Raw genomic sequence first — 22,598 nt, 5'->3', positions numbered from 1 at the left:
ATCATGAAACTGTATCGACTCCCTAATCTCCAATATTATGTTGATCCAAAACGCTACACGAAGCCTATGAGTCCCTAAATCAATGACCACTACTTGGGAATGCATATTATTTGCATCTGTCACCAATCTTTAACAGCTCTCTTTAAAACAGATTTTTGTAATTTTGAAAAGAAAGGAAAATTTCCAAACAAAACCAGACCAAAGAAAATAACTAATTATGGAATCAAAGACTAAAAACTAAGATTTTTCTCAATCAACAAAATAGCCAAAGGTCAGGATTTTTGTTGTCATTTAATTATGATGTGTTAGCAAAGGGGCTAGAACAAAAAAAGCTTACCCTGCCATCGAGTTAAGATTCATACAACTTCAAACACATAGTATGTCACAGAGAAAATATAACAAACAAATATTTTGGATGTAGCAAATTGCTTAAGCCACTGGAGCAAGAGACAAGTAACTAATACGAAGAACACATGACCTACAAGGCCATCTACAGGCACAGTGTATCTCACACCAGAACAAGTTATACCTGTACCATATGGCACTGCTTTATAGTGAGATATGAGGATTCAGGCAGGGATTAGAGACACGTATAATTCAGATTTCCAAATACAGGCAAAGTGTCTAAACTCATAATTTTGTAAGGAATGAAAGAAAACACAGGGGTTTGAGCACTTACTGTACTTGTGCACATTTGCATGTGCAAGAGTCTAAAAACTTGTAACGACAGAAACTTAACAGAAAGTAGAGCATACCGACAGGCAGGAATGCAGCTCTTCCCTTGCTGCCCTGGCAACCGCAAGGCTGACATGAAAAAGCTGAGAAAGGAGCAACCCAGGCCACAGTGTATCTTACCGCGTGAAGCAAAACTAAACGAGCCCAGCCTGTACACTGGGCTAATTTTCTCCTCTAACAGAAAAATTGCAGTCCGGTCCCATGTGTACTGGACAGCCACTTAAGGTCTCAGGTGGAGACTTCACTGGCAGATATGAAACACAGCTCCTTGGAAACTTCATTAACGCTCATCTTGAACCACAATGGAAAAAGGATTGCTCTTCTCACTAAACACCTTCACTGATATCAAAGATCACTGAAGCAAAGGCTGAAACAAAACAAAAAACCCAAACATCTGGAAATCTCTCAGAGAAGACAGTCTGCAGTCAGAGCAAATGCCTCATGGCTACAGCTGCATGGCATCACGGCAGTTTGGGAAGCTTAATCACGAAACTCCCATTTGAAATGACAAGGGAGATCAATTAGATTACCAACTTGAAGATTTCAACGCCAGAAGAAAACTAAAAGATAAGGAAAGTCAACCTGTTGCATCAGAAACTGAGGCACTTGAGCATCTCCATGCTTTTCAACCTGTTTATAACCCAAAGCCCAAGAGGGAAATGTTAGGTTGCTTCATATAAATATCCACTACCTTACAAAGAAACTCATCAGAAAGTTCATTTGCTTCAATTTATTATTGCTGTCCAGAAAACAGAGAAGATGGTCAAAAATGCCATGGAAATTTCCAACAGCCAATATAAGCTAACCCAGCTCTCACACTGCCACAAACTTTATGCCAAGAAAAGACACCGAACCATCTTGCCAGAACATTGGTTCAGACACAGCCATTGGTTTGACCCAGCCAGAATACCCTGAATTATCATAGAGAAGAAAATGTGAAACGCCCTCATGAAACAGCAAGCTGATCATCAGCACCTTCTTTGTTGAAAGCTGTCCACATCCAAAACCATCATGGTTTGAGGTATATCCAAAAAACTAGCTTATATTTGCCTATAACGGCTTACGGATCAGAAGCAGGATGACACCTGCACTCCCCAACGCTGGAGGGTAATATCCTTTGTCGCATTTGTCTACTACAACTGGGAGTAACAACTAATCCAAAGGACAAAAGCTGGCTGTCCAGCAGTGTAACTCTTTAGATCTTTTCCTTACTGTGACTGTAAAGCACCTACGATTCCTTCAAAACTGAAAACTTGTATCTCCCCAGACACTCTGCCATCTGCAGTCATATTTCTAATGTTTTGAAAAGTTGACTACACCTGGTCCCAGTCCTTGAAGAAGGGAGAGTAGGACAATCAAGAGAGACTCAAGGCAACACTGACACAAATTGAGCTGAATTTCCAGGGCCACCTCAAAATTTAAACACGCAAAACATGTCAGAAATGTTCAAGGAGATAACTAATTAATACAGTGACTCCAGAAATTGTGAACACAGAAGCTGAGATTAGAAAAATGTGGAACAACTTATCAGAAATATATTTTATTTTTATTTTCTGGGATAAGTCAATCAAGTGCAACCATTTAAATATTCCACTAACACTCAAGGGGTTATAATAAAATGGTTACGGTTGCCATCACATACAGAGGTCATCATATCATCGTAGAGCACATGATGGGCAGGTAAACCAAAAATTAATTACTAAGATTTTTCATGAAGAAAAAGAGCTGAAAAAAAAGGGAAGCCTAAGCCACTAGTTTAACAATCAATCATCAGCTTTAAAGTGCAGAGAGGATTAAGAAAGCAAATGAAAAAACCACAACTCAAGACTCAACGCGCTGCTGCTACAGACTCGTGTGCATCACAGCTGCAAGTGGTTCCTTAGGTGTGATATTGGAGTATAGTCAGAGCTCCTTCCAAGCACCTAGTTTCTTATTTAATTAGTATTTTTAAATTTCCCTCATATATATTTCTAGAAGCTACGTTTTCCAATTTGCACTAGCAACTGGTAGTTATATTCCTAACATCTCTAATAAGCTTTGACTGACTTTAAATTACAAACTACTCTTAGTCTAGGATTAATCTAAGTAATACATACCTACAACTATTATTTTGTTCTGAAGCAGGCAAAAATTATTTCTTGATTAAAAGTTTATTCCCTAACTAGAAACTGCATATCAGTAATGGAATTCAGGAAATTACCTCGGTTTTCCTTGACTGCCTGTAACCAACTACTTCTCACATTTCAAGTAACTAACAAAGTTTGGGGAAATAGCAGAAATATTCCTTTTTCTCTGCAAAAAGTTACAGCTCTTGCTACCAGCCCTCCTCATACTGCAATCACTCCCCTGTCATTAACACTTACAAGATTCTCAGAGAATGAGGTTTCAGTAGACAAAGCAGTGGATGTTGTGCTCTATTTTTAGAAATAGATCAAATTCTGGGGTTTGTGCCTTTTTTTGTTCTTCATGAGTGTATTTAAACAAAACCAGTATTTCACTAGAGTGATGAACATCGCCTTGAAGTCTGATACAGCTTCCAAGCTGCAGCTTCCAGACAAAACTGGGGTCAATTTGCCATCTCCGATTCATGAATCACTCCTGGAGCTTTCCTTTTCTCTCAGCTCTCCCATAGACACATTTTGCAATGCTTAAGATATAATTTCAACATACAGCTCATGAGACTAGTGCCTTGTTCAGTAGGGGACAGAATGGGACCTTGTCAAATCAGTTCTACAGAATTCAAAGAGCCTCCTCCCTATGTTAAGTGCAGATCTCCTCAGCTGATGAATAAAGGTACAAGAATTACTGAGCATCGGATTGAATGTACCAAATTCTCTGACTTAAGGAAAGCACAAAATCCAAGTTTTCAACTGGAGAAAATTAACAGTTTAGAGATGCTGTGTTTGGAGGCAAGGTCATGAACCATTGCAAAACTGATGAGAAAAGCCTGGGTCAACAACAATCAAAACAAACAGTCCAAAAATTAAGGAAGTGGACAGGTCATATGTAGCCAGTGGTGACCTGCAGCTACTAACACTGGGTTCCAGATGGGAAGAGACGTGCCTGGAAGAGTCTAAGAGAAAGCCAAGGGGAACAGAGGTAGCAATCCAGCCACATACAGCAGGCAGCTATCAATGCAGACTCCTCAAGCACCCTGAGAACGAAAAGAATCATCAACAACTCAGTAAGGTACACAAGAACAGCAATCGTGTACCGATTCCTTGCAGCAAACCCACGCTTTGGTCAGAAATTACAAAGCTGTGCAATGAAACATAATCAAGTAAGTTATTTATCTTTGAAGAGACTGCAGATTATAGAAGATGCTGACAATCTGGGGAGAGGAAAAAAATCTAGTGGCATGCTTATACATCTTTTCAGAGTTAGCAAAACCAGAAAACACTTTAGAAAAAATGTTGCATATCTGATCAGTGCTAAATTTTAGCCAAATATTATAAACTTGCTGCACACTGAGCACACATTCTGCTGCAGCACAGAGACTACATGCATCTGGCAGGATGGCAAAAGACTAATCTCTGCAGTAGTTGAATCAGTGAGGAGGATGCTAAACTAACAACCAACAACAGAGAGGAAGACCGCCAGTAAAAAGAGATATGGTTCAAACTGAACACACTGTGAGTGAACAGAACCAGCATGACAAAACCAGGAGCCTTTTTCCTTCAACTTATGTACTAGTGGTATCAAGTAGGATATGTCATAAGACAGCAAATAAGAGATCTCCATCCACATAGTTGATGATGCAAAATAACTTGTTTCCCCAGACAAAAGGAAGTTATAAGCATAACTACTACAGGAAAAAAATGTAAACAAACCATGAATTAAAGTTTGGCATTCTTTCAAGTATTTTTGAACAGATAGAGTCAGAAATGAAAGAAAGGACAATCCTGGCCAAAAGTGCAACCTGATTCAGTGTTAACAAGAAATCATTCAAAATAAAAGGAAATAGCATCTAGAAATGAGGAAAAGCGAAAAAGTAGTAGAGGAATGACAATGCTGTCTTCAACAGCACAAGCTCACAACTACATGGAAGCAGACGATATATGGATGATGCTCTGAGCTGCCCTTTGAAGGAATTACTTTCTCACCGCTTACGGTATTTTCAGGACTCTGGGACCATTACCTTCAGTAGAGTGAAGTCAGCTTTTGTGACTCTGGAACCACCCTAAACCAGCGTGAAAAGAACAAACTTGCCTGTGAACTAGCAGGGAGGTAATGCTTCTGTTCATTACTGAGCTAAGACTCCTGTTCCTCATGTGGGGGACTATGGTGGGTCTGTAGATTCCCTGAGGGAGGGCATGGGAACAGAAATTAGCCTTGAAGATATTAAGGCCTACCCGTGAGAAAGATGGAAGTAAATGAATAGCTGGAGATATTAAGGTGTACTCGTGAGAGAGAAGGGAGTAGAACATGATAGCGAAGCTAGCCAATGAAATGTTACTGCTGTAACCTGTAACCAATAGTGAAGAAACACATGAACTGGTAAAACTGTATAAAAATGCACTTGTGGCAATAAATGGCATCTACTACTTTCATCCTGGAAGAACTTGGTCTATGTCATTTGTCCATCTCAACCATGACATCCTCACCTTCAAAACCAAAGTCAAATTTAAAAGAAACAAACCAAGAAAAAACCATGCAAAATTGCAAAAGCGAAGGACCCTATTTTCCAGGATCTCCAAGAGAACGTGTTATGTGGCTACATATATATGCCCAATACAGTTACACCTCCTGTGAAAAAGGATGTCCATTGCTAACAAAGGGAAGGAGTGCTCATAGCCCAAAAGTCATCTAGCATCTTGGCTGTGACGTGCCAGCAGCAGAAGTTTAGGTGGAAGTGAGCTGTGGAGCTGAGGTCTTCGATCCAGTGCAACAGCAGACATGCACATCTGAAAAGCAGAGTAGGCCCTGGAACCAGAACTGCCTCAGCTAATCCTGTTCACCTGCAGTGCTCTGTCCTGCCCTAGGGATATATCAGGTATATTAGTTTGATAGTAACCATGTCTTCCTTCCTCCTGTCAGCTATGAAGTGCATGAACAAATGTAAACAGCACCAGGCAGTATGTGCAATTATAGCAAATAAAGCTGCTGCTTTTTTGGTGCTAGAGATGCCAAAATTCCTAGTGAGCACAGAGGTGGCTTTGAAAAAGTTCAAAGTATTACTGTGACCAAAAAAAAAAAAAAAAAAAATCAAATCCAGAACAGTTAAGTTGCTGCTTCCAATCTCTTTTAAAATACTTCAAGTATGATATTAAAGCTACAGCATTAAAGATTCGCCCCACCAGCTACAGCAGTGGTTTGCTTTCATGCCTACCTATAATGAAGGCAAATGTCACAAACACCAAGGGGTTCTGACTGCAGTGGGATTCAAAGAGAACCAGAAGAAGTGAATCAAAGATCTACCTATAGCTTAATGGTCACACGAAAAAGGGCTTCCAAAGCCACCAACTCTGGTGAGTTGACACCAACAGTAACTTGTAGAATGGTCAGTTTCATAAGAGAATTCACATCCAGAATGTCCTCATGAATGAAAACTCCATCAAGCCCATGGAAATGGGATCCAGTCCTTGCATCTTCAATGACTTTTCACCTGTTTAAAGCTCTAAGTGATAAAGACTGGCCAGCTGAAGAGGGGTGAAGAAAAGATGATGCAGATCATTTATCCTTCTGAAGACATCAAATCCTGTATCTAACCCTGGAGATTCAGCTAGAAGAGAATGTTGAGAGACGTCTCTGAGAAACCAGGGTGAGCTTTACCTGCCTCCTGATCCAGGACAAGCTTCTCATCCTCCTTCATGAAGGACAGATAGCCTTAGCTGCCATGCAGAAGCCAAGAGGACACCTATTTCATAGAAGCCCAGTGTCTTTCTTGCATGGAATTATAAGAGGGTCAGAAGGGTTCTTGAGAAAATCCCTCTGGAGTCATTCATTAAGATTCCCAGGCCTTAAAACAGGTACAAAAGAAACAGTCTCTTGAGTGTATACTCTTAAGCAAAATACCCACCAGCAATGTCCACTCAAGGGATACTGCCACCACAGAGAGAACACAGTTCAAAGAAGGCAGGTTTAAGTACTATGGAATAAAAAGTAGAGAAAACATTTTCCACAGTCTGGAAAGGAAAAAGCCCTGCAACTCAGTATCCAGGACTGAAGAAGAACCAGGGCGGAGTGGGGGGAGGAGGAAATAACAAAAAAGAACACACGACTTCTTAACAAGCAATCTTACATTATTTCTTCTTCTTTTCTAACAAAGTCAAGCTCCTACAAACTTTGTTATTTCACTGTTTTATTTGTATCAGTACAACTGGATATGCTGCACAGTGACCCAACATTGCTCTGTATCAGTTCTGCACTTTCACCTTGGGAACAGTAGCTTGATTTCTTCCGTGCAAAATTTATCAGTTGTATGGCTGTATCAACTGGGTGACACGGATTTACAGCCAGTTACTTATGTGGACATCTCCAGTTACTGGCATCAATCTGCATGTTTACTATATTGAAATATCCCTATATATGTATAACACTACTTTTTTTAACTGAGTTTATTGTGTAAGAAAGTGGAAACTACAAATACATAACAGCTGCCAAACCCAAGAAACCAATTATAGCAATAGCAATAAAAAGGTTTGCCATCTCTTAAAGAACTCTTCTGTTCCAACAGGTGATCACTTCCAGTACAAGAAACTTCCCAAGAACATCTAGTCTCCCATGCTCAGAAACATTTCCTTCAGCCTGGAGGCAAACAGTCTACTCAAAGCTGGCAAGCAGCAAAACTGGACACGTGACCACTGCCTTCAGAAGTTTTCAGAGGATGAGTCTGTAAACATACCCTCTGAGCATGTGGTATTATGGTAAACATCTTGTGAAGCTGTCTTTGCCCAGAAACTAAGGATGCCAGGTTAACCCATACTCACCATAATAATTGGCCACTGGCTATCACTAGGACCTCCTCAAACACCAAGAGGAACCTGTGCTCACTCATTTCTAATTAGTCTAAAAAGGCCCCCCTCACATCATTTTAATGGTGACTAAATCAGAAGATTACGGGGATATAGGAATACACTGCATTCACAAAATTAAATAACTCAATATGCAAAACAAAAAAGAGTGTTCTTTACCAGGAAAAAAAGAAAATCAATTTCATAGTTTGAATTTATTTGGCTATGTATCAATACATTCGTAACATACTAGTGACGTACTACATACAACTGTACTTGACTAATCCAACAGAAAAGATGCGGTATGACACAGGTGAGCACAATGTGACCCTGGAGTACAGATTGCACTACTGGGAAACTTTCCAAGTACTACCAGCTTAACAAAATAAAAAAAAAAAAAAAAAGAACACAACACAAAACAGTTGCTGTTGAGGTGAAGTATGAACAAACTTGAATAGCTACAGACATGCATGTGACTACAGTATTACTCTACCACAGACGTTTTTTCAAAATTCATTTTTAGATTAGGAGTTGTGGGAAGCAATTTTTTATATTCTAAATAGTTACCAGAACAATGCCTGACAAGACATCTCTCAGATTTTTACTGAACTCTTGATCTTTTAATGCAAACATACTTTGGCTAATGCTGATCATGACTAGTCACTGACAATGAGCAGGCCCCCTAAATGCAGAGCCCTTGACTTTTAATACATATATTAACTATGTTATACACAGGTTCCACTTCCTCTCTTCCCAGAGTTCGTCACATGGCTCCCACCAACTCTGCTCCCCACCTTGCACCATAGACCCCCTCCTCCCTAAGCCGAGCTGTCAGCCTCATTCCCTGACCCGGCCTCCTGCTTTATACATCCTCAACCAAATGGAAATCCCTGCCCTGATGGTTTCAGAGACCACACATACAAAACCCACCAGCAAACAGCAGGCAGATGAAAGAGGGGTGGCTGGGTGACATCAGGGCCTCCGGCAGCACGGACCCTAACATGGGTGTATTTGGAAGCGTAACGTGGTGAAACCAGCAACAGGAACAGTTGAGAAGCGTGGAGGCAGAAAGGGGTAGGAGGGATTCCTGGTTTCCCATGTGGATTTTGACATCAGTACCCACAGCAGCTTTAAGAGGGCCATTCTCTGCCTGTTCCTCTTTTTGGAAGATATAGAAAATTCAAGAACTATTGTGAAAAACACAGGCTATGCGTGATTCAAATATTAGAAATGCAAAATAATTGGTTCTGGCTAAAGACAGGTCTAACTCTTACCTTATAGATCTTGCTGTTGCTCATAGGAAAACAGTGTAAGCAGAGGAAGGGAAACTGAAGCTTTAGTGGCTTATTAGCACAAGTTATGTTGTTATGGTTATCCTGAAAAGATGTAAAGTTAGCTCCTTCCACATTGCATCAGTGACCCACATGAGGAAGCAGATACCTGACTCTGCAATGGGAGAAAATCTGCTCATGTGTATAGGTGTCTTTATGAAGTCTACACCAGAAAAAAATCTGGCACTAAAAACTGCACACTTTATAAGGTCTGTTCTCCAACGGTATGACATTATAAAAACATGTATTTTAGGCTGAAGGACTGGACATAATTGGTGAGAGTTTTTTCAGCCTTTTTGAAGACTGACAAATCAATAGCCGCATATTTTCAACAGGTCAAAACAAACTGTCTGGATAGAGCATGACAGGTGCAGCTTTCTTAATGGTTGGAGAAGCAGTCTTGGAATCGGAGTACCTACTTCACTACAGCCTGTTGCCTACCGTTCCCAAGGTCACTTTTCGTAACACTTTACAAATAAAATACAATAGCATTTGATTCTCACATTCACACTAATGTAAACCAGGATTACCATGGAGTCATGTTTATTAGCCTGTGTAGGAAAATCAAGTTCAATATTTGCCTCCAAGGAAGGGGCTGATCGAGTTAAGTACTTACTTAAACCTGGCCAAGTGATTAAAACACCTCTGATCAGGTTTTCCTGAAAGTAAAATTAGGAAGTTCCTTTCCAAACTACTTTCACAATTCAGGATGTAGGATTATTCAAATTTATTATTTTGACATAAATACTGGGGAAAAGGTAGCTTAAGTTGGCAACATATATAAAGACTCTGGCCTCCAGACTACAGCCTTAACTGAACCCAAGGTGGATGACTTCTGCTAAAGCTGAGCAACGTTACTGAGAAGTTCTCTGCAAAGCAAAATCTGAACAGCATCTTCTCCTCAAAAACTATGAACAAGCAGGGGCAGTCTCAATCCCGTTCCTAGTTGTCAGCAGTAGGAATCTTAGCAAAGACAGGCAAGAGCAGAAATCTCTCTCCAGGAGCTTTTCTAGGATAAAGTCAAGGTTCAGTGGCTGGAGATAAGAAGTGGAAATCTTGCACTGCTGCTGGTTTTCTAGAAAAGAGAATTCATTCAAAAACCTGTCAGTGTGGCACTGTTTATAGGCAGCAATGTCACAACAAAACCTGTACAGAGCCTCCCTGTATTTAGTAAATGACTATATTATTACACTGGTGTAGACTGCCAACCTATAATTACCACACAGCTCAGGAAGACCTTACTCCTTCACAGCTCGATGACACTAGTAACCTAAGCGAGAAATAGCAATATATGCTCGATCACAGAAGTACAACACAACTACACCTAGTTATACCAGAGCAAATAGCCTTACTTGTGCCTTGCAAGGGCGTGATTTGTGCACATTCCTCACCACTGTTAAAGATGGTATTTCACACAAAGAGAGGGGTTACAACAACAACACTTCATCTACTCTTCTGTATAATACAAACTTTTTTTTTAGTACCACGGTAGCTGCATGGGGAGCATTCTGAGCATGGCCTGAGCAGCTTACATCTTGGTATCCACAGAAACAGCTTGCTGGCCATGAGGCAATACCTGGTAGATGCACTCTGGGGATATTTTCCACATGAGCATCACTGGTTTGGCAGGTGGGACCCTGAGCACTACAAGGCGAACAGCTCTGCTATGGGATCTGCCCTCCCAGCACACCCTGAGCAGCTCACGCTTTCCCGGGAGGGCACAGCTGTGACTGCCAGGCCTGGCTGCGACCAGGATGAACTTTCTCCCTCCCACCGAGGAGACCTGAACACCGGGAAAATATTGCCCACTGCCCAGGTGGCCTGGAAAAGGATGTTTAACATAAGCGTCTCCCTCGGTCTCACCCCCAGCTCAATGGCAGCCTCGAAGCCCTCGGTTCGGGTGAAGGCCGGCAAACCGCTCCGCTGCCCATCGCTTCGTGGAAAAGACGCCGACATCCATTTTGGGAGCGGGAGAGCCCAGTCCTGCCGGCGAAGTTTCGGGCCCTGTCCGAAGTTTGGGGGCAGCACACGATGCGCAACGCGAGGGGGATTAAATACGGCGCAGAAAACCGTGGCGGCCGAGCCGCGGGGCCGACACTGCTGACCCGGCGAGGAACGCCCGGCGACCCTCGCCCCGCCGGCGGCGAGCGACCGCCCATCGCCCCCGAGGCCGCGCACCTCAGCCCGGCGCCGCCGAGCCCGAGAAAGCACGCCGGGCCGAGCGGCGAGGGGCAACTTCAGGTCGCACCCAACTACTTCCCAAGGTCTGAGGCAGGGCAGGCCCGCGCGGTCCCCACCGAGCCCAGCCCCAGCCCCACCGCACGGCCCGGCCCCGCCCCGGCCTTGGCGCAACGGCCACCACCGGCAGCCGGACTCCGGTGTAGGAGCTGCGGCGGCGGCTCCTCCGCGGCCCCTAAAGGCGGCGGCGCCGGGGCGGCCCACCTGTGCCCCCGCCCGCCTCCTCCGCCCCTCAGCGGCGGCTGGGGGCGGGCGGGGGCCCCGGGCGGATGGCGGGTTGGTGCCTCCTCCACCGCCGCCGGAGCGGAGCGGGCCAGCAGCGCCGTGGCGCAGAAGCGCCTGCCCAGCCCCGGGGAGATGGGGGGCGCTGAGGGGCCGGCGGAGCCCTCACCCCGGGAGTCGCTGTGCCGGCAGGAGGAGGGGGGGGGGAAGACGGGACGGGGACTCGGACATCATGGCTGAAGCAGGCCCCCCTCCCCCCGGCCTGGTCCGGTGCGGCTTCCCCCTTCCCACTGCCTCCCCGCCCGGCGGCGGGGCGCGGGGCCGCCCCCGCGGGCCCGGTTACCTGCTTCCCAGGGACACTTTGGAGACGCCTCCAACATCGGCAAACACTAAAGAGAACTGACCCCGCCGCCGCGGCGGCCGCCGCCGGCCCCAACCACTCCGCCCCCCCCACCAACCCTCCCGCCGCCACCGCCCCGCCTAGCCGCCTCAGCGCCGCCCGCCTCCCCCCCCACCGGCCTCCCCCGCCTCTCCGCCACCGCCCCCCGGCGCGTCCCTCCGCCCGCCGAGGGCTCCCGGCGCCGCGCCCGGGCCTTGCTCCCCCCCCGCTCCCACGGCACGAATGGCCCCGTCCGCGTCCCTTGCCCGGCCCCGTAAGGCGGAGCGCAGCGCCCCTAGCGGTGGCGCGGGGCGCTGCTCCGCTCAGCCCCGCGGCTCCCGGGCCCCCAAGCCCCCAGGGCGGCGGGGCGGGACGCTTCGGCGGAGGGACCGCGCCCCGGCCGGTGGGGAAGCCGAGGCCCGGGTCCCCTCCAGCGACGCTGCTGCGTAAAATAACACAGAAACATTGAAATAAAAATGAAAAATAAACTCGTTAAAATAAAAAAAAATAACAAAAAAAAACCCACACCACCACCAAACAGGTAGAAACATCAGAACTTAAAGCAATGAATTTCCTACCTGATTTGTAAGACTGCAGTAACAACACTCCTTAAGCTTAGAAATAAAAACGGGGAGGGGGAGCTGGGGAAGAAGATGCCTCTTTTTACTAGGCAACTAGATTTTAGATTTTAGTGATAGCTGTGAGAGTAAGAACATGATATGGCAAGTGTAATTTAAAAACCAACACATATTTACTCAGGATCAGAATAAATCTTGAGTCCATATTTCGTGCAGTATCGGTTTACATCATTCCATCAGGACTTTTTTAAGTCATGACTTAAAACCAAGTGGTGGATCAAGTTGTGACAGCTGAAAGCAAAAAGAATGAGAGCAGCCTGAGAAGCTGCCCCAGGCCCCACAGTGCAGCCACACTCCAACTGCACATCCTCCAGGTGCACTGTGGTAGAGCTGGTGTGTTACAGACCATGATTTACACACCAAATACATGTAGAGACACTGACAGGACAGCACCATGAGTGTCTACCTGATGGCAAGTTTTTTATCATACTAACAGAACATGAATATGACATTTATAACTTGTTTAAATACACTTCAGGAACTCAGCGTTTGCTAAGACAGTTTTATATCATACATACCCTGTATTCAGCCGTGGGAGCTTGTCGTCCTACTCTTCTTATCTCTGTTGTTTAGATTCCTGTTTCTCAGATTCCTTACCCCTTATTTAAGAACTGAGCACACGAGTACACAGTTTAATACAATTTCTTATGTCTTCTTTATCATTCAGCAATGGATAATAATGCAAGTACTTTTCATAAATTACTTAAGTTTCAAGATTTTGTTTAAGATAAGGCCATTTAGATACTGAATCATGATGATGTTGTCTATAAAAGTTTGTGGGTTTTGTTGGTGGTGGTTGGTTTTACTTTTGTTTATATATTTATTTTTACATCAAATTTTATTTTTTTACTTACTGTTAGTCATTTGAAGAACAACCCCATAGTTTAACATATACTTAGCATTGGTGTACCCAGCAGAAAAACACAATCAATGAACATCAGCATCAGGTTACAAAGGAAGTCTTCTAAATTTTCTGCAACAGATATAATTCCAACAGGTCTCTAAAATCTGCAGCCTGTGCTATTATTTCAATAGCTAACAGTTTTATAATATTGTGGTTACTATACAGCTAAAAGCTTAGTCTAAAAAACATCTTGAATTACATGCATCAACTCAGAAGAGTCTCATATCTTAACATACACCCTGTGCTGCAGATGTCATACAGCTGAAAGAAAACAATACAAAAGAACAAGTTTTATCAGTTCAAATACACCAGTGACTTCTGGATCTAATTTTGTCGAGGTATAGAACAACGGATCAAATATTTTATAATAATTTTAAGTCCATTATAGTGTCTTGCTTCTTCGTAAGTTTCCTGTATGACTGCAGCTTTACATATGTGAACAACTAAGCTGCATTACCAGCCACTCTTTAGATTTATTGTACCTTTATGTTTTGTTTTGTTTTCCCCCCTTTCTCCTTACTGTTGAGATACGGGATAAAGGCTAGTCAGCACCTCCAATAAGAGCAGCTTAATAGAACCTAGAACCTTCTCGATTTTTGAAAATGAAAGCCATAGTCTGTATATACTCATCTGCTCTCTCCATTAGTACACAATGGGAGTGTCATGACTTGCCCAACAATCTAGTTTCAGTAGGTAAGTTGTTAATAGGAGTGATTAATTCAGTATGCACTTTCAAAATGAGAAAAAAAAATTAAAAAGCCACATAAATGCCTAAAAGCCTGCACAATCACCTAACTGATGGAATGGGTACAGAGTCATTCCATTTGGTCCGTATATGTGAGTGCAGGACACCTGAAGACACTTGGTCTTGTCATTTTTAACCTCAGATTCAGAAAAGCATAATTGGCACTTTAACTGACCTGCAAAAAACAAAATATTTTTCATTTTTACTGATAAGTATTATTAGAATGGTAATTTTTTTTTTTAAAGTCATCAAGAAATTAGTTTCCACCCCTCAATGCACACTGGTGCAACAAAACAAAAACACCCTGAAAGAAAATGCTCGCTGATGTATTTAACAAGGAGGAGCTTGACAGGACCACAGAAACAGGAACCTGCTTTTAATCAATACATCAGAAACAGAAAAAATTGGTTGTAAAGGATCTCTGAAGGTCATCTGCTCCACCACCTCCTCCCTGTCTCCTCAAAGGAGAACCAACTTTAAAGCTGGATCTGACTTTGGAGTTAGCAGGTTGCTCAGTTTAGTTTTGAAAAACTCCAAGGATGGAGATTTTACCACTTCTTCTAGCAATCTGATCCAGGTTTGGATAACATTTCTTTTTAGCTGTACTTACAAAATTTAAGAACTTAGATAGTATTCTGATGCTAAAGTTGAAAGAGAAGTTCAGATAATACAGAGTGCTCATAATATATCAACAGGAAAGAGATAATGGATTATTTATATTAGCCATAGTCATTCAACCGAATGAAAGCCTTAATAGCTTAATACCAGAAGAATGGGTCACCTAATTTTTTTTAATAACTTTTTTCCCAATAACTTTAAGCTATTAAAAAAGCTAAAGCTGGGAGTCTGGGATTATATTGATTAAAACCCAGTATTATTAATAAAGCAAAGTCTAATCAGACTGCTGCTCCTCAATTACAGGTGCAGAACTTTTGACTATGAAAGTACATTTTTGACAAAAATGCATGTCATACAAGTGACTAAAACAATGTATCACCTTATGTAGTACATACAATGAGAGACATGAACAAACAAAGATACAACAGATGTCTGAGTAAATACTATCCAGAGTTTTCTCTGGCAATGAAAGCGATTTCTTGTTTATGCTCCAGTGAAGACTCACAAGCACCAAACTCTAACAACTCACATAGCACATTATCTTTCATGATTCACATCTAAAATGTGGGTGCCCTGAATCATACAATCACCTCAAGAATCTAAATGAACTAGAACTTGCACTTGTCAGCATATATTCAACTGCTAGTTCCTGTTGGGACTAAGGACATTGTGCAAGGTCCAGGTCCTCAGTCTGCGTTAGCAAGTATGATTTTTTTCAGAATACACTGAAGTGAATCCAGCCAAAACAATGTGCTGATTTTGCAACTACCAGCTTACACCTAGGTCTCTTGTCAACAAGGTATTAAAGCAGTTTCTTCATTTGTTGGCCCACTAACCCAAATTCAGATCGCTTTGCAGGTAGAACTGTATTTCTTTGTAATTATTTTCTCCCACTGCTCTCATACATTAGTGGGGGAAATAGTAAAGTCTTGTCTGAATAAAAGCTTTACTTAATAATGCTAGTGAAATTTAAAAATTATATCAGTAAATTATTTTATAGTATATAATAGGAGTTGTATTATACATTCAGAAAACTTCACATTATTCATTATCTTAGTTCACATATTCAAAACTGCACAAAAGCTAGCCCTAATTTTGGGGGGTTATAATGACATGATTGGTTTTCTATCAGCTATTTCCATCATTTTCCATTTATTTTCAACACAAGGAACTGTTAAGAACTTTGTGTACAGTCATCCTGCCTTCTTACAACTACAGAAAATGAGATTATGCATATTTATGCCTATCTAGTTCGTATGCATGGTAACTGTATAAACTTGTGTATGTATATGCACGCTTAGTTAACACACACAAATTCATGATCTCTGTTGAAAGCAGGAAATTTCTCATATTTCCTATGTGTTTTCCTGATTTAGAAAAACCTAGGTTTGGATTACTCCTGTAAAACACGGATCACCAAATTTTAGAAGAAAACCCAAATAATTCAGGTCAATCAGGGCTTCAAACCTCATAACCGGAAGCAACGAAGACAAATATCACTACAGTTTGATAAATTAGTGAGAATACCACCAGAACTACCAACCTGAAGATCATGGTGTATCCGTTTTCCATCACAAAACTGAGACATTCAGGAACAGTCCATTTCTGCGTCACTGGGCTTTGGGACTTCGTAAGAATACATTGGCTTTGCTCAGGAGGGACATACGAGAAAGCCAAAGTGTAATTACAGGCCAAAGATGCGACAGATTGTCTAAGATTAAACTCCCATTTACAAGCCTGTTTAGTTTGTTTTTGTTGTTTGTGGGTTTTGCTTGTGTTTTTGTTTGTTCTGGGTTTTTTGTTTGTGGTTGTGTTGGTTTGGTTGTTGCTTTGTTTGTTTTGGGGTTTGTTTGTTATTTGGGGAGGGGGGGGTCTTGTCTGGTTTGGGGTTTTTTTGTTTGGGTTTGTTGTTTTTGTTTGGGGTTGGTTTGCTGGCTGGTTGGTTGTTTGTGGTTTTTTTGTGGGGTGGGTAGGGAGGTGGTGCTTTACTGATAGCATTCTGACTACACAAAGCAGCCTCCAAACAAGTCCAGACCTGATGCTATTTTCATGGACAGTGTTGCACGAGAGCATCACGCCCATCGTGAAGTGCTGTGGATTCCAATGAGTGCCTCTCACTGCAGGCACAGATTAGAGCAGCACACACCAAATACAACCAGAGCTACTCCAGTCACAGAGCCTGTCTGTCTGTCTGCACATCAGTGTCAATACTAAGTACTTTTATTGACACAGTTGGGCTGGTAAGAAGTTTTATCTAAACATACCTATCAACAGCTTTACCAGTAGCAGACTGTAATGGACTAGTTCAGAGAAATCAGGAATCACGACTTTTAAATCTTGAAGTTAGAGCCAGCAGTGGACATGAAAATTAAATATTTCACTCATTGCCAAACACATTCTTGTACTGGCATTAAATTTACCTGATATAGTTAAGTAGTTGTAAAAGGAAACAACTGGTCTGGACAGAATTAAATCAGCAGAAAGGTGCTTTTCATCCTGCATAGTTCGTTTGCTTTTCCACCCAGCTAAGTTATACAGATGTGTATCATTCTTCACTAACAATCTTGTATTCCACATCTCACTGGGATATTTAAGGCAAACAAAGCCTAACCCTCATAAAACACTCCTTTTATTGCAGAACAGTGGAAAAACTCTGCAATAAGTTGAAAAGGACTTGAACTTCTACCATTTCATAGCAATAAAATTACTGGCCTTATGGGCATGACTATGAAATGATACAGTAAGGTAAATATGTATTAAATTAGTAAGTTTTAAAATTATTATTCTCTTGGAACAAGGACTATCTCAGTTGTATATAGAGTCAAACAGTAAGCAGAAAAATACAGAAATTATCTATACACAGCATTATGCAGACTCTTCATACAGGAAAAGGTTTTTTTTTTTTTCCCCTCTGAAAAAAGCAAGCTTCAGAAGTTACCAGTATTGTAAACACGAATGGGTAATGACATAAAGGGCTTATCAAATTCAATAGGAACGACTCTAAATCATTGGCTACACATGCTCATAAGTATAGAATCTCATGAATGGGAACACTAAAAACAAGGACAATGGGTAGCATTGTCACTCAACTGATGTTTGTTTTTAGAGGATTACTGATGCCTTCAGTTTTCCATTCACATTCTCTCCTGCCAGCGTACACTCGCTGCAGTCTTAGTTTGCCCATTTTTTTAAGTGACAGCTCTCAGGCCTACATGTGGGCTACTTTTGGGGGCAGCATCAACACACAGCTTCAAAACATGTTAAGTGTTGCAGGGTAAACAGAAGGTAGGTCAGCTGAAAAAACAGAATCTACGCATCTACACCTACATCAAATGCAATTTAACTGCTTGGTTTCACATACAACATAGCCATTTCTACATGAGCTTACCATGCAAGAAGTTTCCTGCATATTATGTATGTTATAGCCACTACCGTTGTAACTTTTTCCAGTTGCAACAGTCAATTAATAGTATTAATATAACAAAGTATTTTGAAAGAGAAATTAATCATATTTATGTTAGATTAAGTTGATTAAAGCTGTTTGGCTTCAGAGCACATGACAACCCTGTCAAAATTAAGTCTCCAAACCTTAGTAAAATTTTCTGGGGACTGCTAATAAAATTATAAGTTATTGGGAGTAATGAAGCACAAATTGTCACGTGTGGAATCCAAAACCAACAGCTGGACTAAATTCTATTGCTATATAAAGCAATACAACTGACAGTAAATTTTGCAGCAGATCAAACTTTTTTTTTTTTAATGACCAGTCAGCACAACATTCTCCCATTAATAATTAAAAAAAAATCTTATCCTGCACTGTCACCAATTCATCATTTTGCAATTACATGCTAGCTCTGCCAGGGCAATGGGAGTTTAGGGGTTATAGGAGTTCTAGAATATTTTGAGAATTGACATAAATGTACTAAGTGGATGTTTCTACTAAAATGCTGCTGTATAGCACTCAACTGAGCCAGACCTTTCTCACCCACCCAACAATTGTGATGAGTGAACACTGCTGAATTTGACAATTTAAGCGAGAACAAATCCTCACATAATTTGAGAAGTTCAGTATTCATTTAACGAGATAATAGTACCAATCTACTACCTGAATACCAATTAAAAATGCTTAAAAAAGGAATGTCTATGACAGATAATGTACATTTTTCAATTTCTCTGAAAGTTTAAACAAATGCAGTGCCCACATGCCTTCACAGAATTTACTGAAACATCCTCATGTCTGGAAATGTTTTGATCCTTCAAAGCTATATTAAGACAAAACATAAGCACTCTACAAGGCACTGTCTTCACAGATAGATAAAAGCACTCCAAGATTTTCAGATCCATTTCCTCCCTACACCCTCTGTTCACTATGGAACTCAATGTATTATTGTTTTATATACACATTTGATAAAATAAAAAAAACCCACACCTTACATAATAAAATGAAAATTTGGAGGGAGGCAGCCTGTATGTTCCTACTTCAAGACACAAGTTACCAAGTTCTCACTATCTTTTCTCCATATTTTAATGCATCATCTTCTAAGAAAGCAAACAACAAAAATGTAGAAATTGATTGAAACCTGGACTTCTAAATGAAAAGCTATAATTAATAAGGTCCTTGATACTGTATGAAGGTAAAATATAACATATCAAGATGGATATATACTAAAACCAACCCCAGGTTAATGCACAGCTTATGCAAAATTTATTTACCATCTTTAGTTTGCACCAACACATAAAAGTACTGTGCAGACCAAAACCAACAAGTAAAGCTCTTTGACAGAAAGCAGCAGCATTCTGGTGCAGACCATGCAGCAGGTCTCCTTTCCAGAGGCCAAATCCTGCAATAGTACTTGGTGAATATAAGAAAGAATTAAATAAATGCTTTATCTCATGACAAACTCCTAACAGTGACAGGACCCTTTAATGAAAACCAAGCAAGGTACATCATAGCTGCCTTGAAACATACAGAAAGACATCTTGCCACTAAACAGTATGGAACTGGCTTATGCAAAGATCAACATGAGTTCTTCAATTAGATCTTTGATTTACTCCAAAAAGAACCCTGGGAGGTTAAGTATGAGGTGCAGGGATGCTCCAGAATGGAGCACCCAATACTGGATAAAAGGTTTAGATTATTTACATTTCAGAAATCATTCAGGAAGCTCTAAGCCCTACTATATTGCATGATACAGTCACTAATATAAGGAAACTTGCCTTCTGGATGAAATGACAATTCAGATCAATATCCAAATGGTAAACCTTTATAATGCTCACTTTCAAAAAGTGTTGCACAGCAATCAGTTTAAAAAACAAAACAAAACAATATTACAAAGTAGCTGATGGGGAAAGCATAGAAGTAGATGACATATTTAGATGACCTTAAGAACTATTCAGAGAAGTTTTTATGGAAAAGAACCACAAGCTTTTCTGTATAGCACTCCCTAGTAGTACCTGAGATACCAGGAAGACATCACTAATATCCAGGTATTATTTAGTCTATTCATAGAGACTAAAGAAAGGAAGAAAGCTGACAGAAGGAACTTTCAGAATTACAAAAACACAAACAAAGTACTATACCAGGTTTATTTTTCACCTTCAAGGCTTCAGAATCTCTTGTCAGGTACAGTATAAAGTAAGTCTACTTGGCTCAGAGTTTACTAGGATTTCTGGGAAAATTATTGCAAAGTCAACTGAGGTAGTAGGTCTCTTTTTAATAGAGAGGGCCATCCATCCTCTGAGCTGTAAAGTTCGATTGGATCGGTGGTTTTTCTTCGTAAAGTATATGGCACCACACACTGATCTTAGTTTTCATAAAGGACCTTGATCCTTCAGTTGCATCATGACCATAGTTGCCTTGCATTTGCTCTTTCACTTCTAAAGAACTTCACCATGTAAGAATTACAGCTTGGTGTAATTACTGATGTACTCTTATAAAAAACAAACATGGTGCCACAAGCCACCAGTTCTCTAAGAATCTTCAGAAATCTGTCAATCTTAAGCTTCAAGAACTGGTGGTTCTGTGTCCCACCCTCCTCTGTGGACACAGCTTATCTCCATATGGCATCCTCACTGTGTCAGTCAACACAGTTTGCAAGAGCATTTGGAAGATTGTTCCCAACACAGGACTGCCTGGACTACTACTTGTTTAATGATAATAAGTCACCTGTTACTCCAGCATGATGCTGAAGACAGAAATTACTGCTTGGGGCATATGATAATGCACAGATACACAAGATGTTAAAAGAGAGTTATAGCCCAAAGCTCAATGTGATACAAAACACATTAGTGAGAGGGTAATACTCTCAATTTCTTTTTGCCCCAGAAACTTAAATCCTTACACAAATCAAGACTTCAGGCTTGATATACTCTAAATCATCTAGAGATTGGGTGTTTTATCAGTCTTTGTGATTTGTTTACTTAGTGATGTATACTTCCTATATTGCTACTTTCAGAGTACTAATCTTCAATAAATTGTCTACACCAAATAAATAAATCTATACTTTATTTTGTGCATGTGAAATATAGATACCAGTGTTTCCTGTAGGCATATGGATAGTTTAAAGAATAAGAGATTGTCAGCCTATTCACCCTTCATCACCAGCCAGAATGACAGCTGTCACACACTCTTCACTGACACAGTACAAATAATGAATGGAGATCAAAGACATCAGATTTCATCCATCTTCTGAGCAAGACCTTCAGATGAAGGGGTGAGAGAAAGAACTCCTACCACAGTGCAAGAGTCCTGTTCTTTAAGCATACAACAGACAAATGAGATCTGTATCCAAATCTACTATCTCAAGTGGTTTCTATATTAGAAGATGACTGTACCACACTTGACTTTCTATTTAATCTCAAGAACGTTTGATTTGTGACATGGTGATTGCCTTCCTTTTGGAAACAACTGGGCATTTTCTGAGCAGCTTCACTGAATCTGTAACTCTATATTCTATTAAGGTTTGACAATGTAGGCCAGATACAAACTTAACCAAAAATATCCACATGGAGCGATGATAGCAGAACTGCTATTCCAAAAAACAAAAACCAAACACTCAAAAAAATAACCAACCAAAAACCACCAAAAAGCCAACAAGAAAAAACCTTGGCACAGAAACTCAAGGCTTCTGAATTGAGAGGTAACACCCAAAGGCTTTGGAACAACTTCGGAATTTTTACTAGAACATAGTTACAACAGACAGGAGAATCACCTGCCATAGACTGTCATAGGTAGCCCAGCCCAGTCCAGCTCTCAGGCTTCTCATAGCACATAGCTGAGTTTCTGCATAAAATGAGGTTTCTAGTACTTCACATTATGCAGATAAGTCTAAAGATATGAATCAGGTTTCAGCCACCACCTTCCAAACCCCAGCTTTCCATTTCTTGCAATAGCTCTCAAACTCCTGATTATGCAGCAAGCTGATTCAAATTGCTAATTGAGAAGATTTTCACTTTTTTCTTTTTAAGGCAGCTTCCTACTGGTTTAACATGTTAAATCAGCTCAGCGCAAACTCAGACAATAAAGCCAATATGCAAGGTAGGAATGTGAATCTTGAGGCTGGAAAAGGAGTAGTACAAATACCTCCATTTCGGTTGGTAGTAAACTAGGAGAAGACATTGAGTAGCAGGACTTCTGCTTGATTTTATCTGTAAAGATAAGACACTCCATAGAACTGCATTAGTACCATCCATACAGTATTAATATTTATGTTCATTTGAACAGATTTAACCCTGACCTAATTGGCAGAAAGCACTCCAAAGGGATCCAAGAGAACAAGTTCCCACCTGCTGAAGACTAGACAGAAGTTTTAAGGTCTTATTATGGAGACCAGCAT

General features: G+C 41.1%; 1 protein-coding gene across 5 annotated transcripts in view; it reads right to left on the bottom strand.

Moving 5' to 3' along the window:
* The window catches only part of STAU2 (staufen double-stranded RNA binding protein 2), a 175,041-nt gene extending 163,098 nt beyond the window's left edge, over positions 1 to 11,943 (bottom strand). For 3 of the 5 annotated variants that reach the window (XM_065830481.2, XM_065830483.2, XM_071804001.1), the window contains exon 1: positions 11,823 to 11,943. The gene's annotated coding sequence lies outside the window, so the exon portion shown is untranslated. Of the gene's footprint in view, positions 1 to 8,618; positions 8,644 to 10,882; positions 11,024 to 11,822 lie in introns of those variants that run through there. The other 2 variants (XM_065830482.2, XM_071803999.1) reach the window with 2 other exon arrangements.
* Positions 11,944 to 22,598: the final 10,655 nt, after the last annotated feature.

Source organism: Patagioenas fasciata, chromosome 2, assembly GCF_037038585.1.
Source record: "Patagioenas fasciata isolate bPatFas1 chromosome 2, bPatFas1.hap1, whole genome shotgun sequence".
Taxonomy (NCBI): domain Eukaryota; kingdom Metazoa; phylum Chordata; class Aves; order Columbiformes; family Columbidae; genus Patagioenas; species Patagioenas fasciata.
Note: the sequence above shows the minus strand (reverse complement) of the source record. Positions and strands in the feature narration are given on the sequence as shown.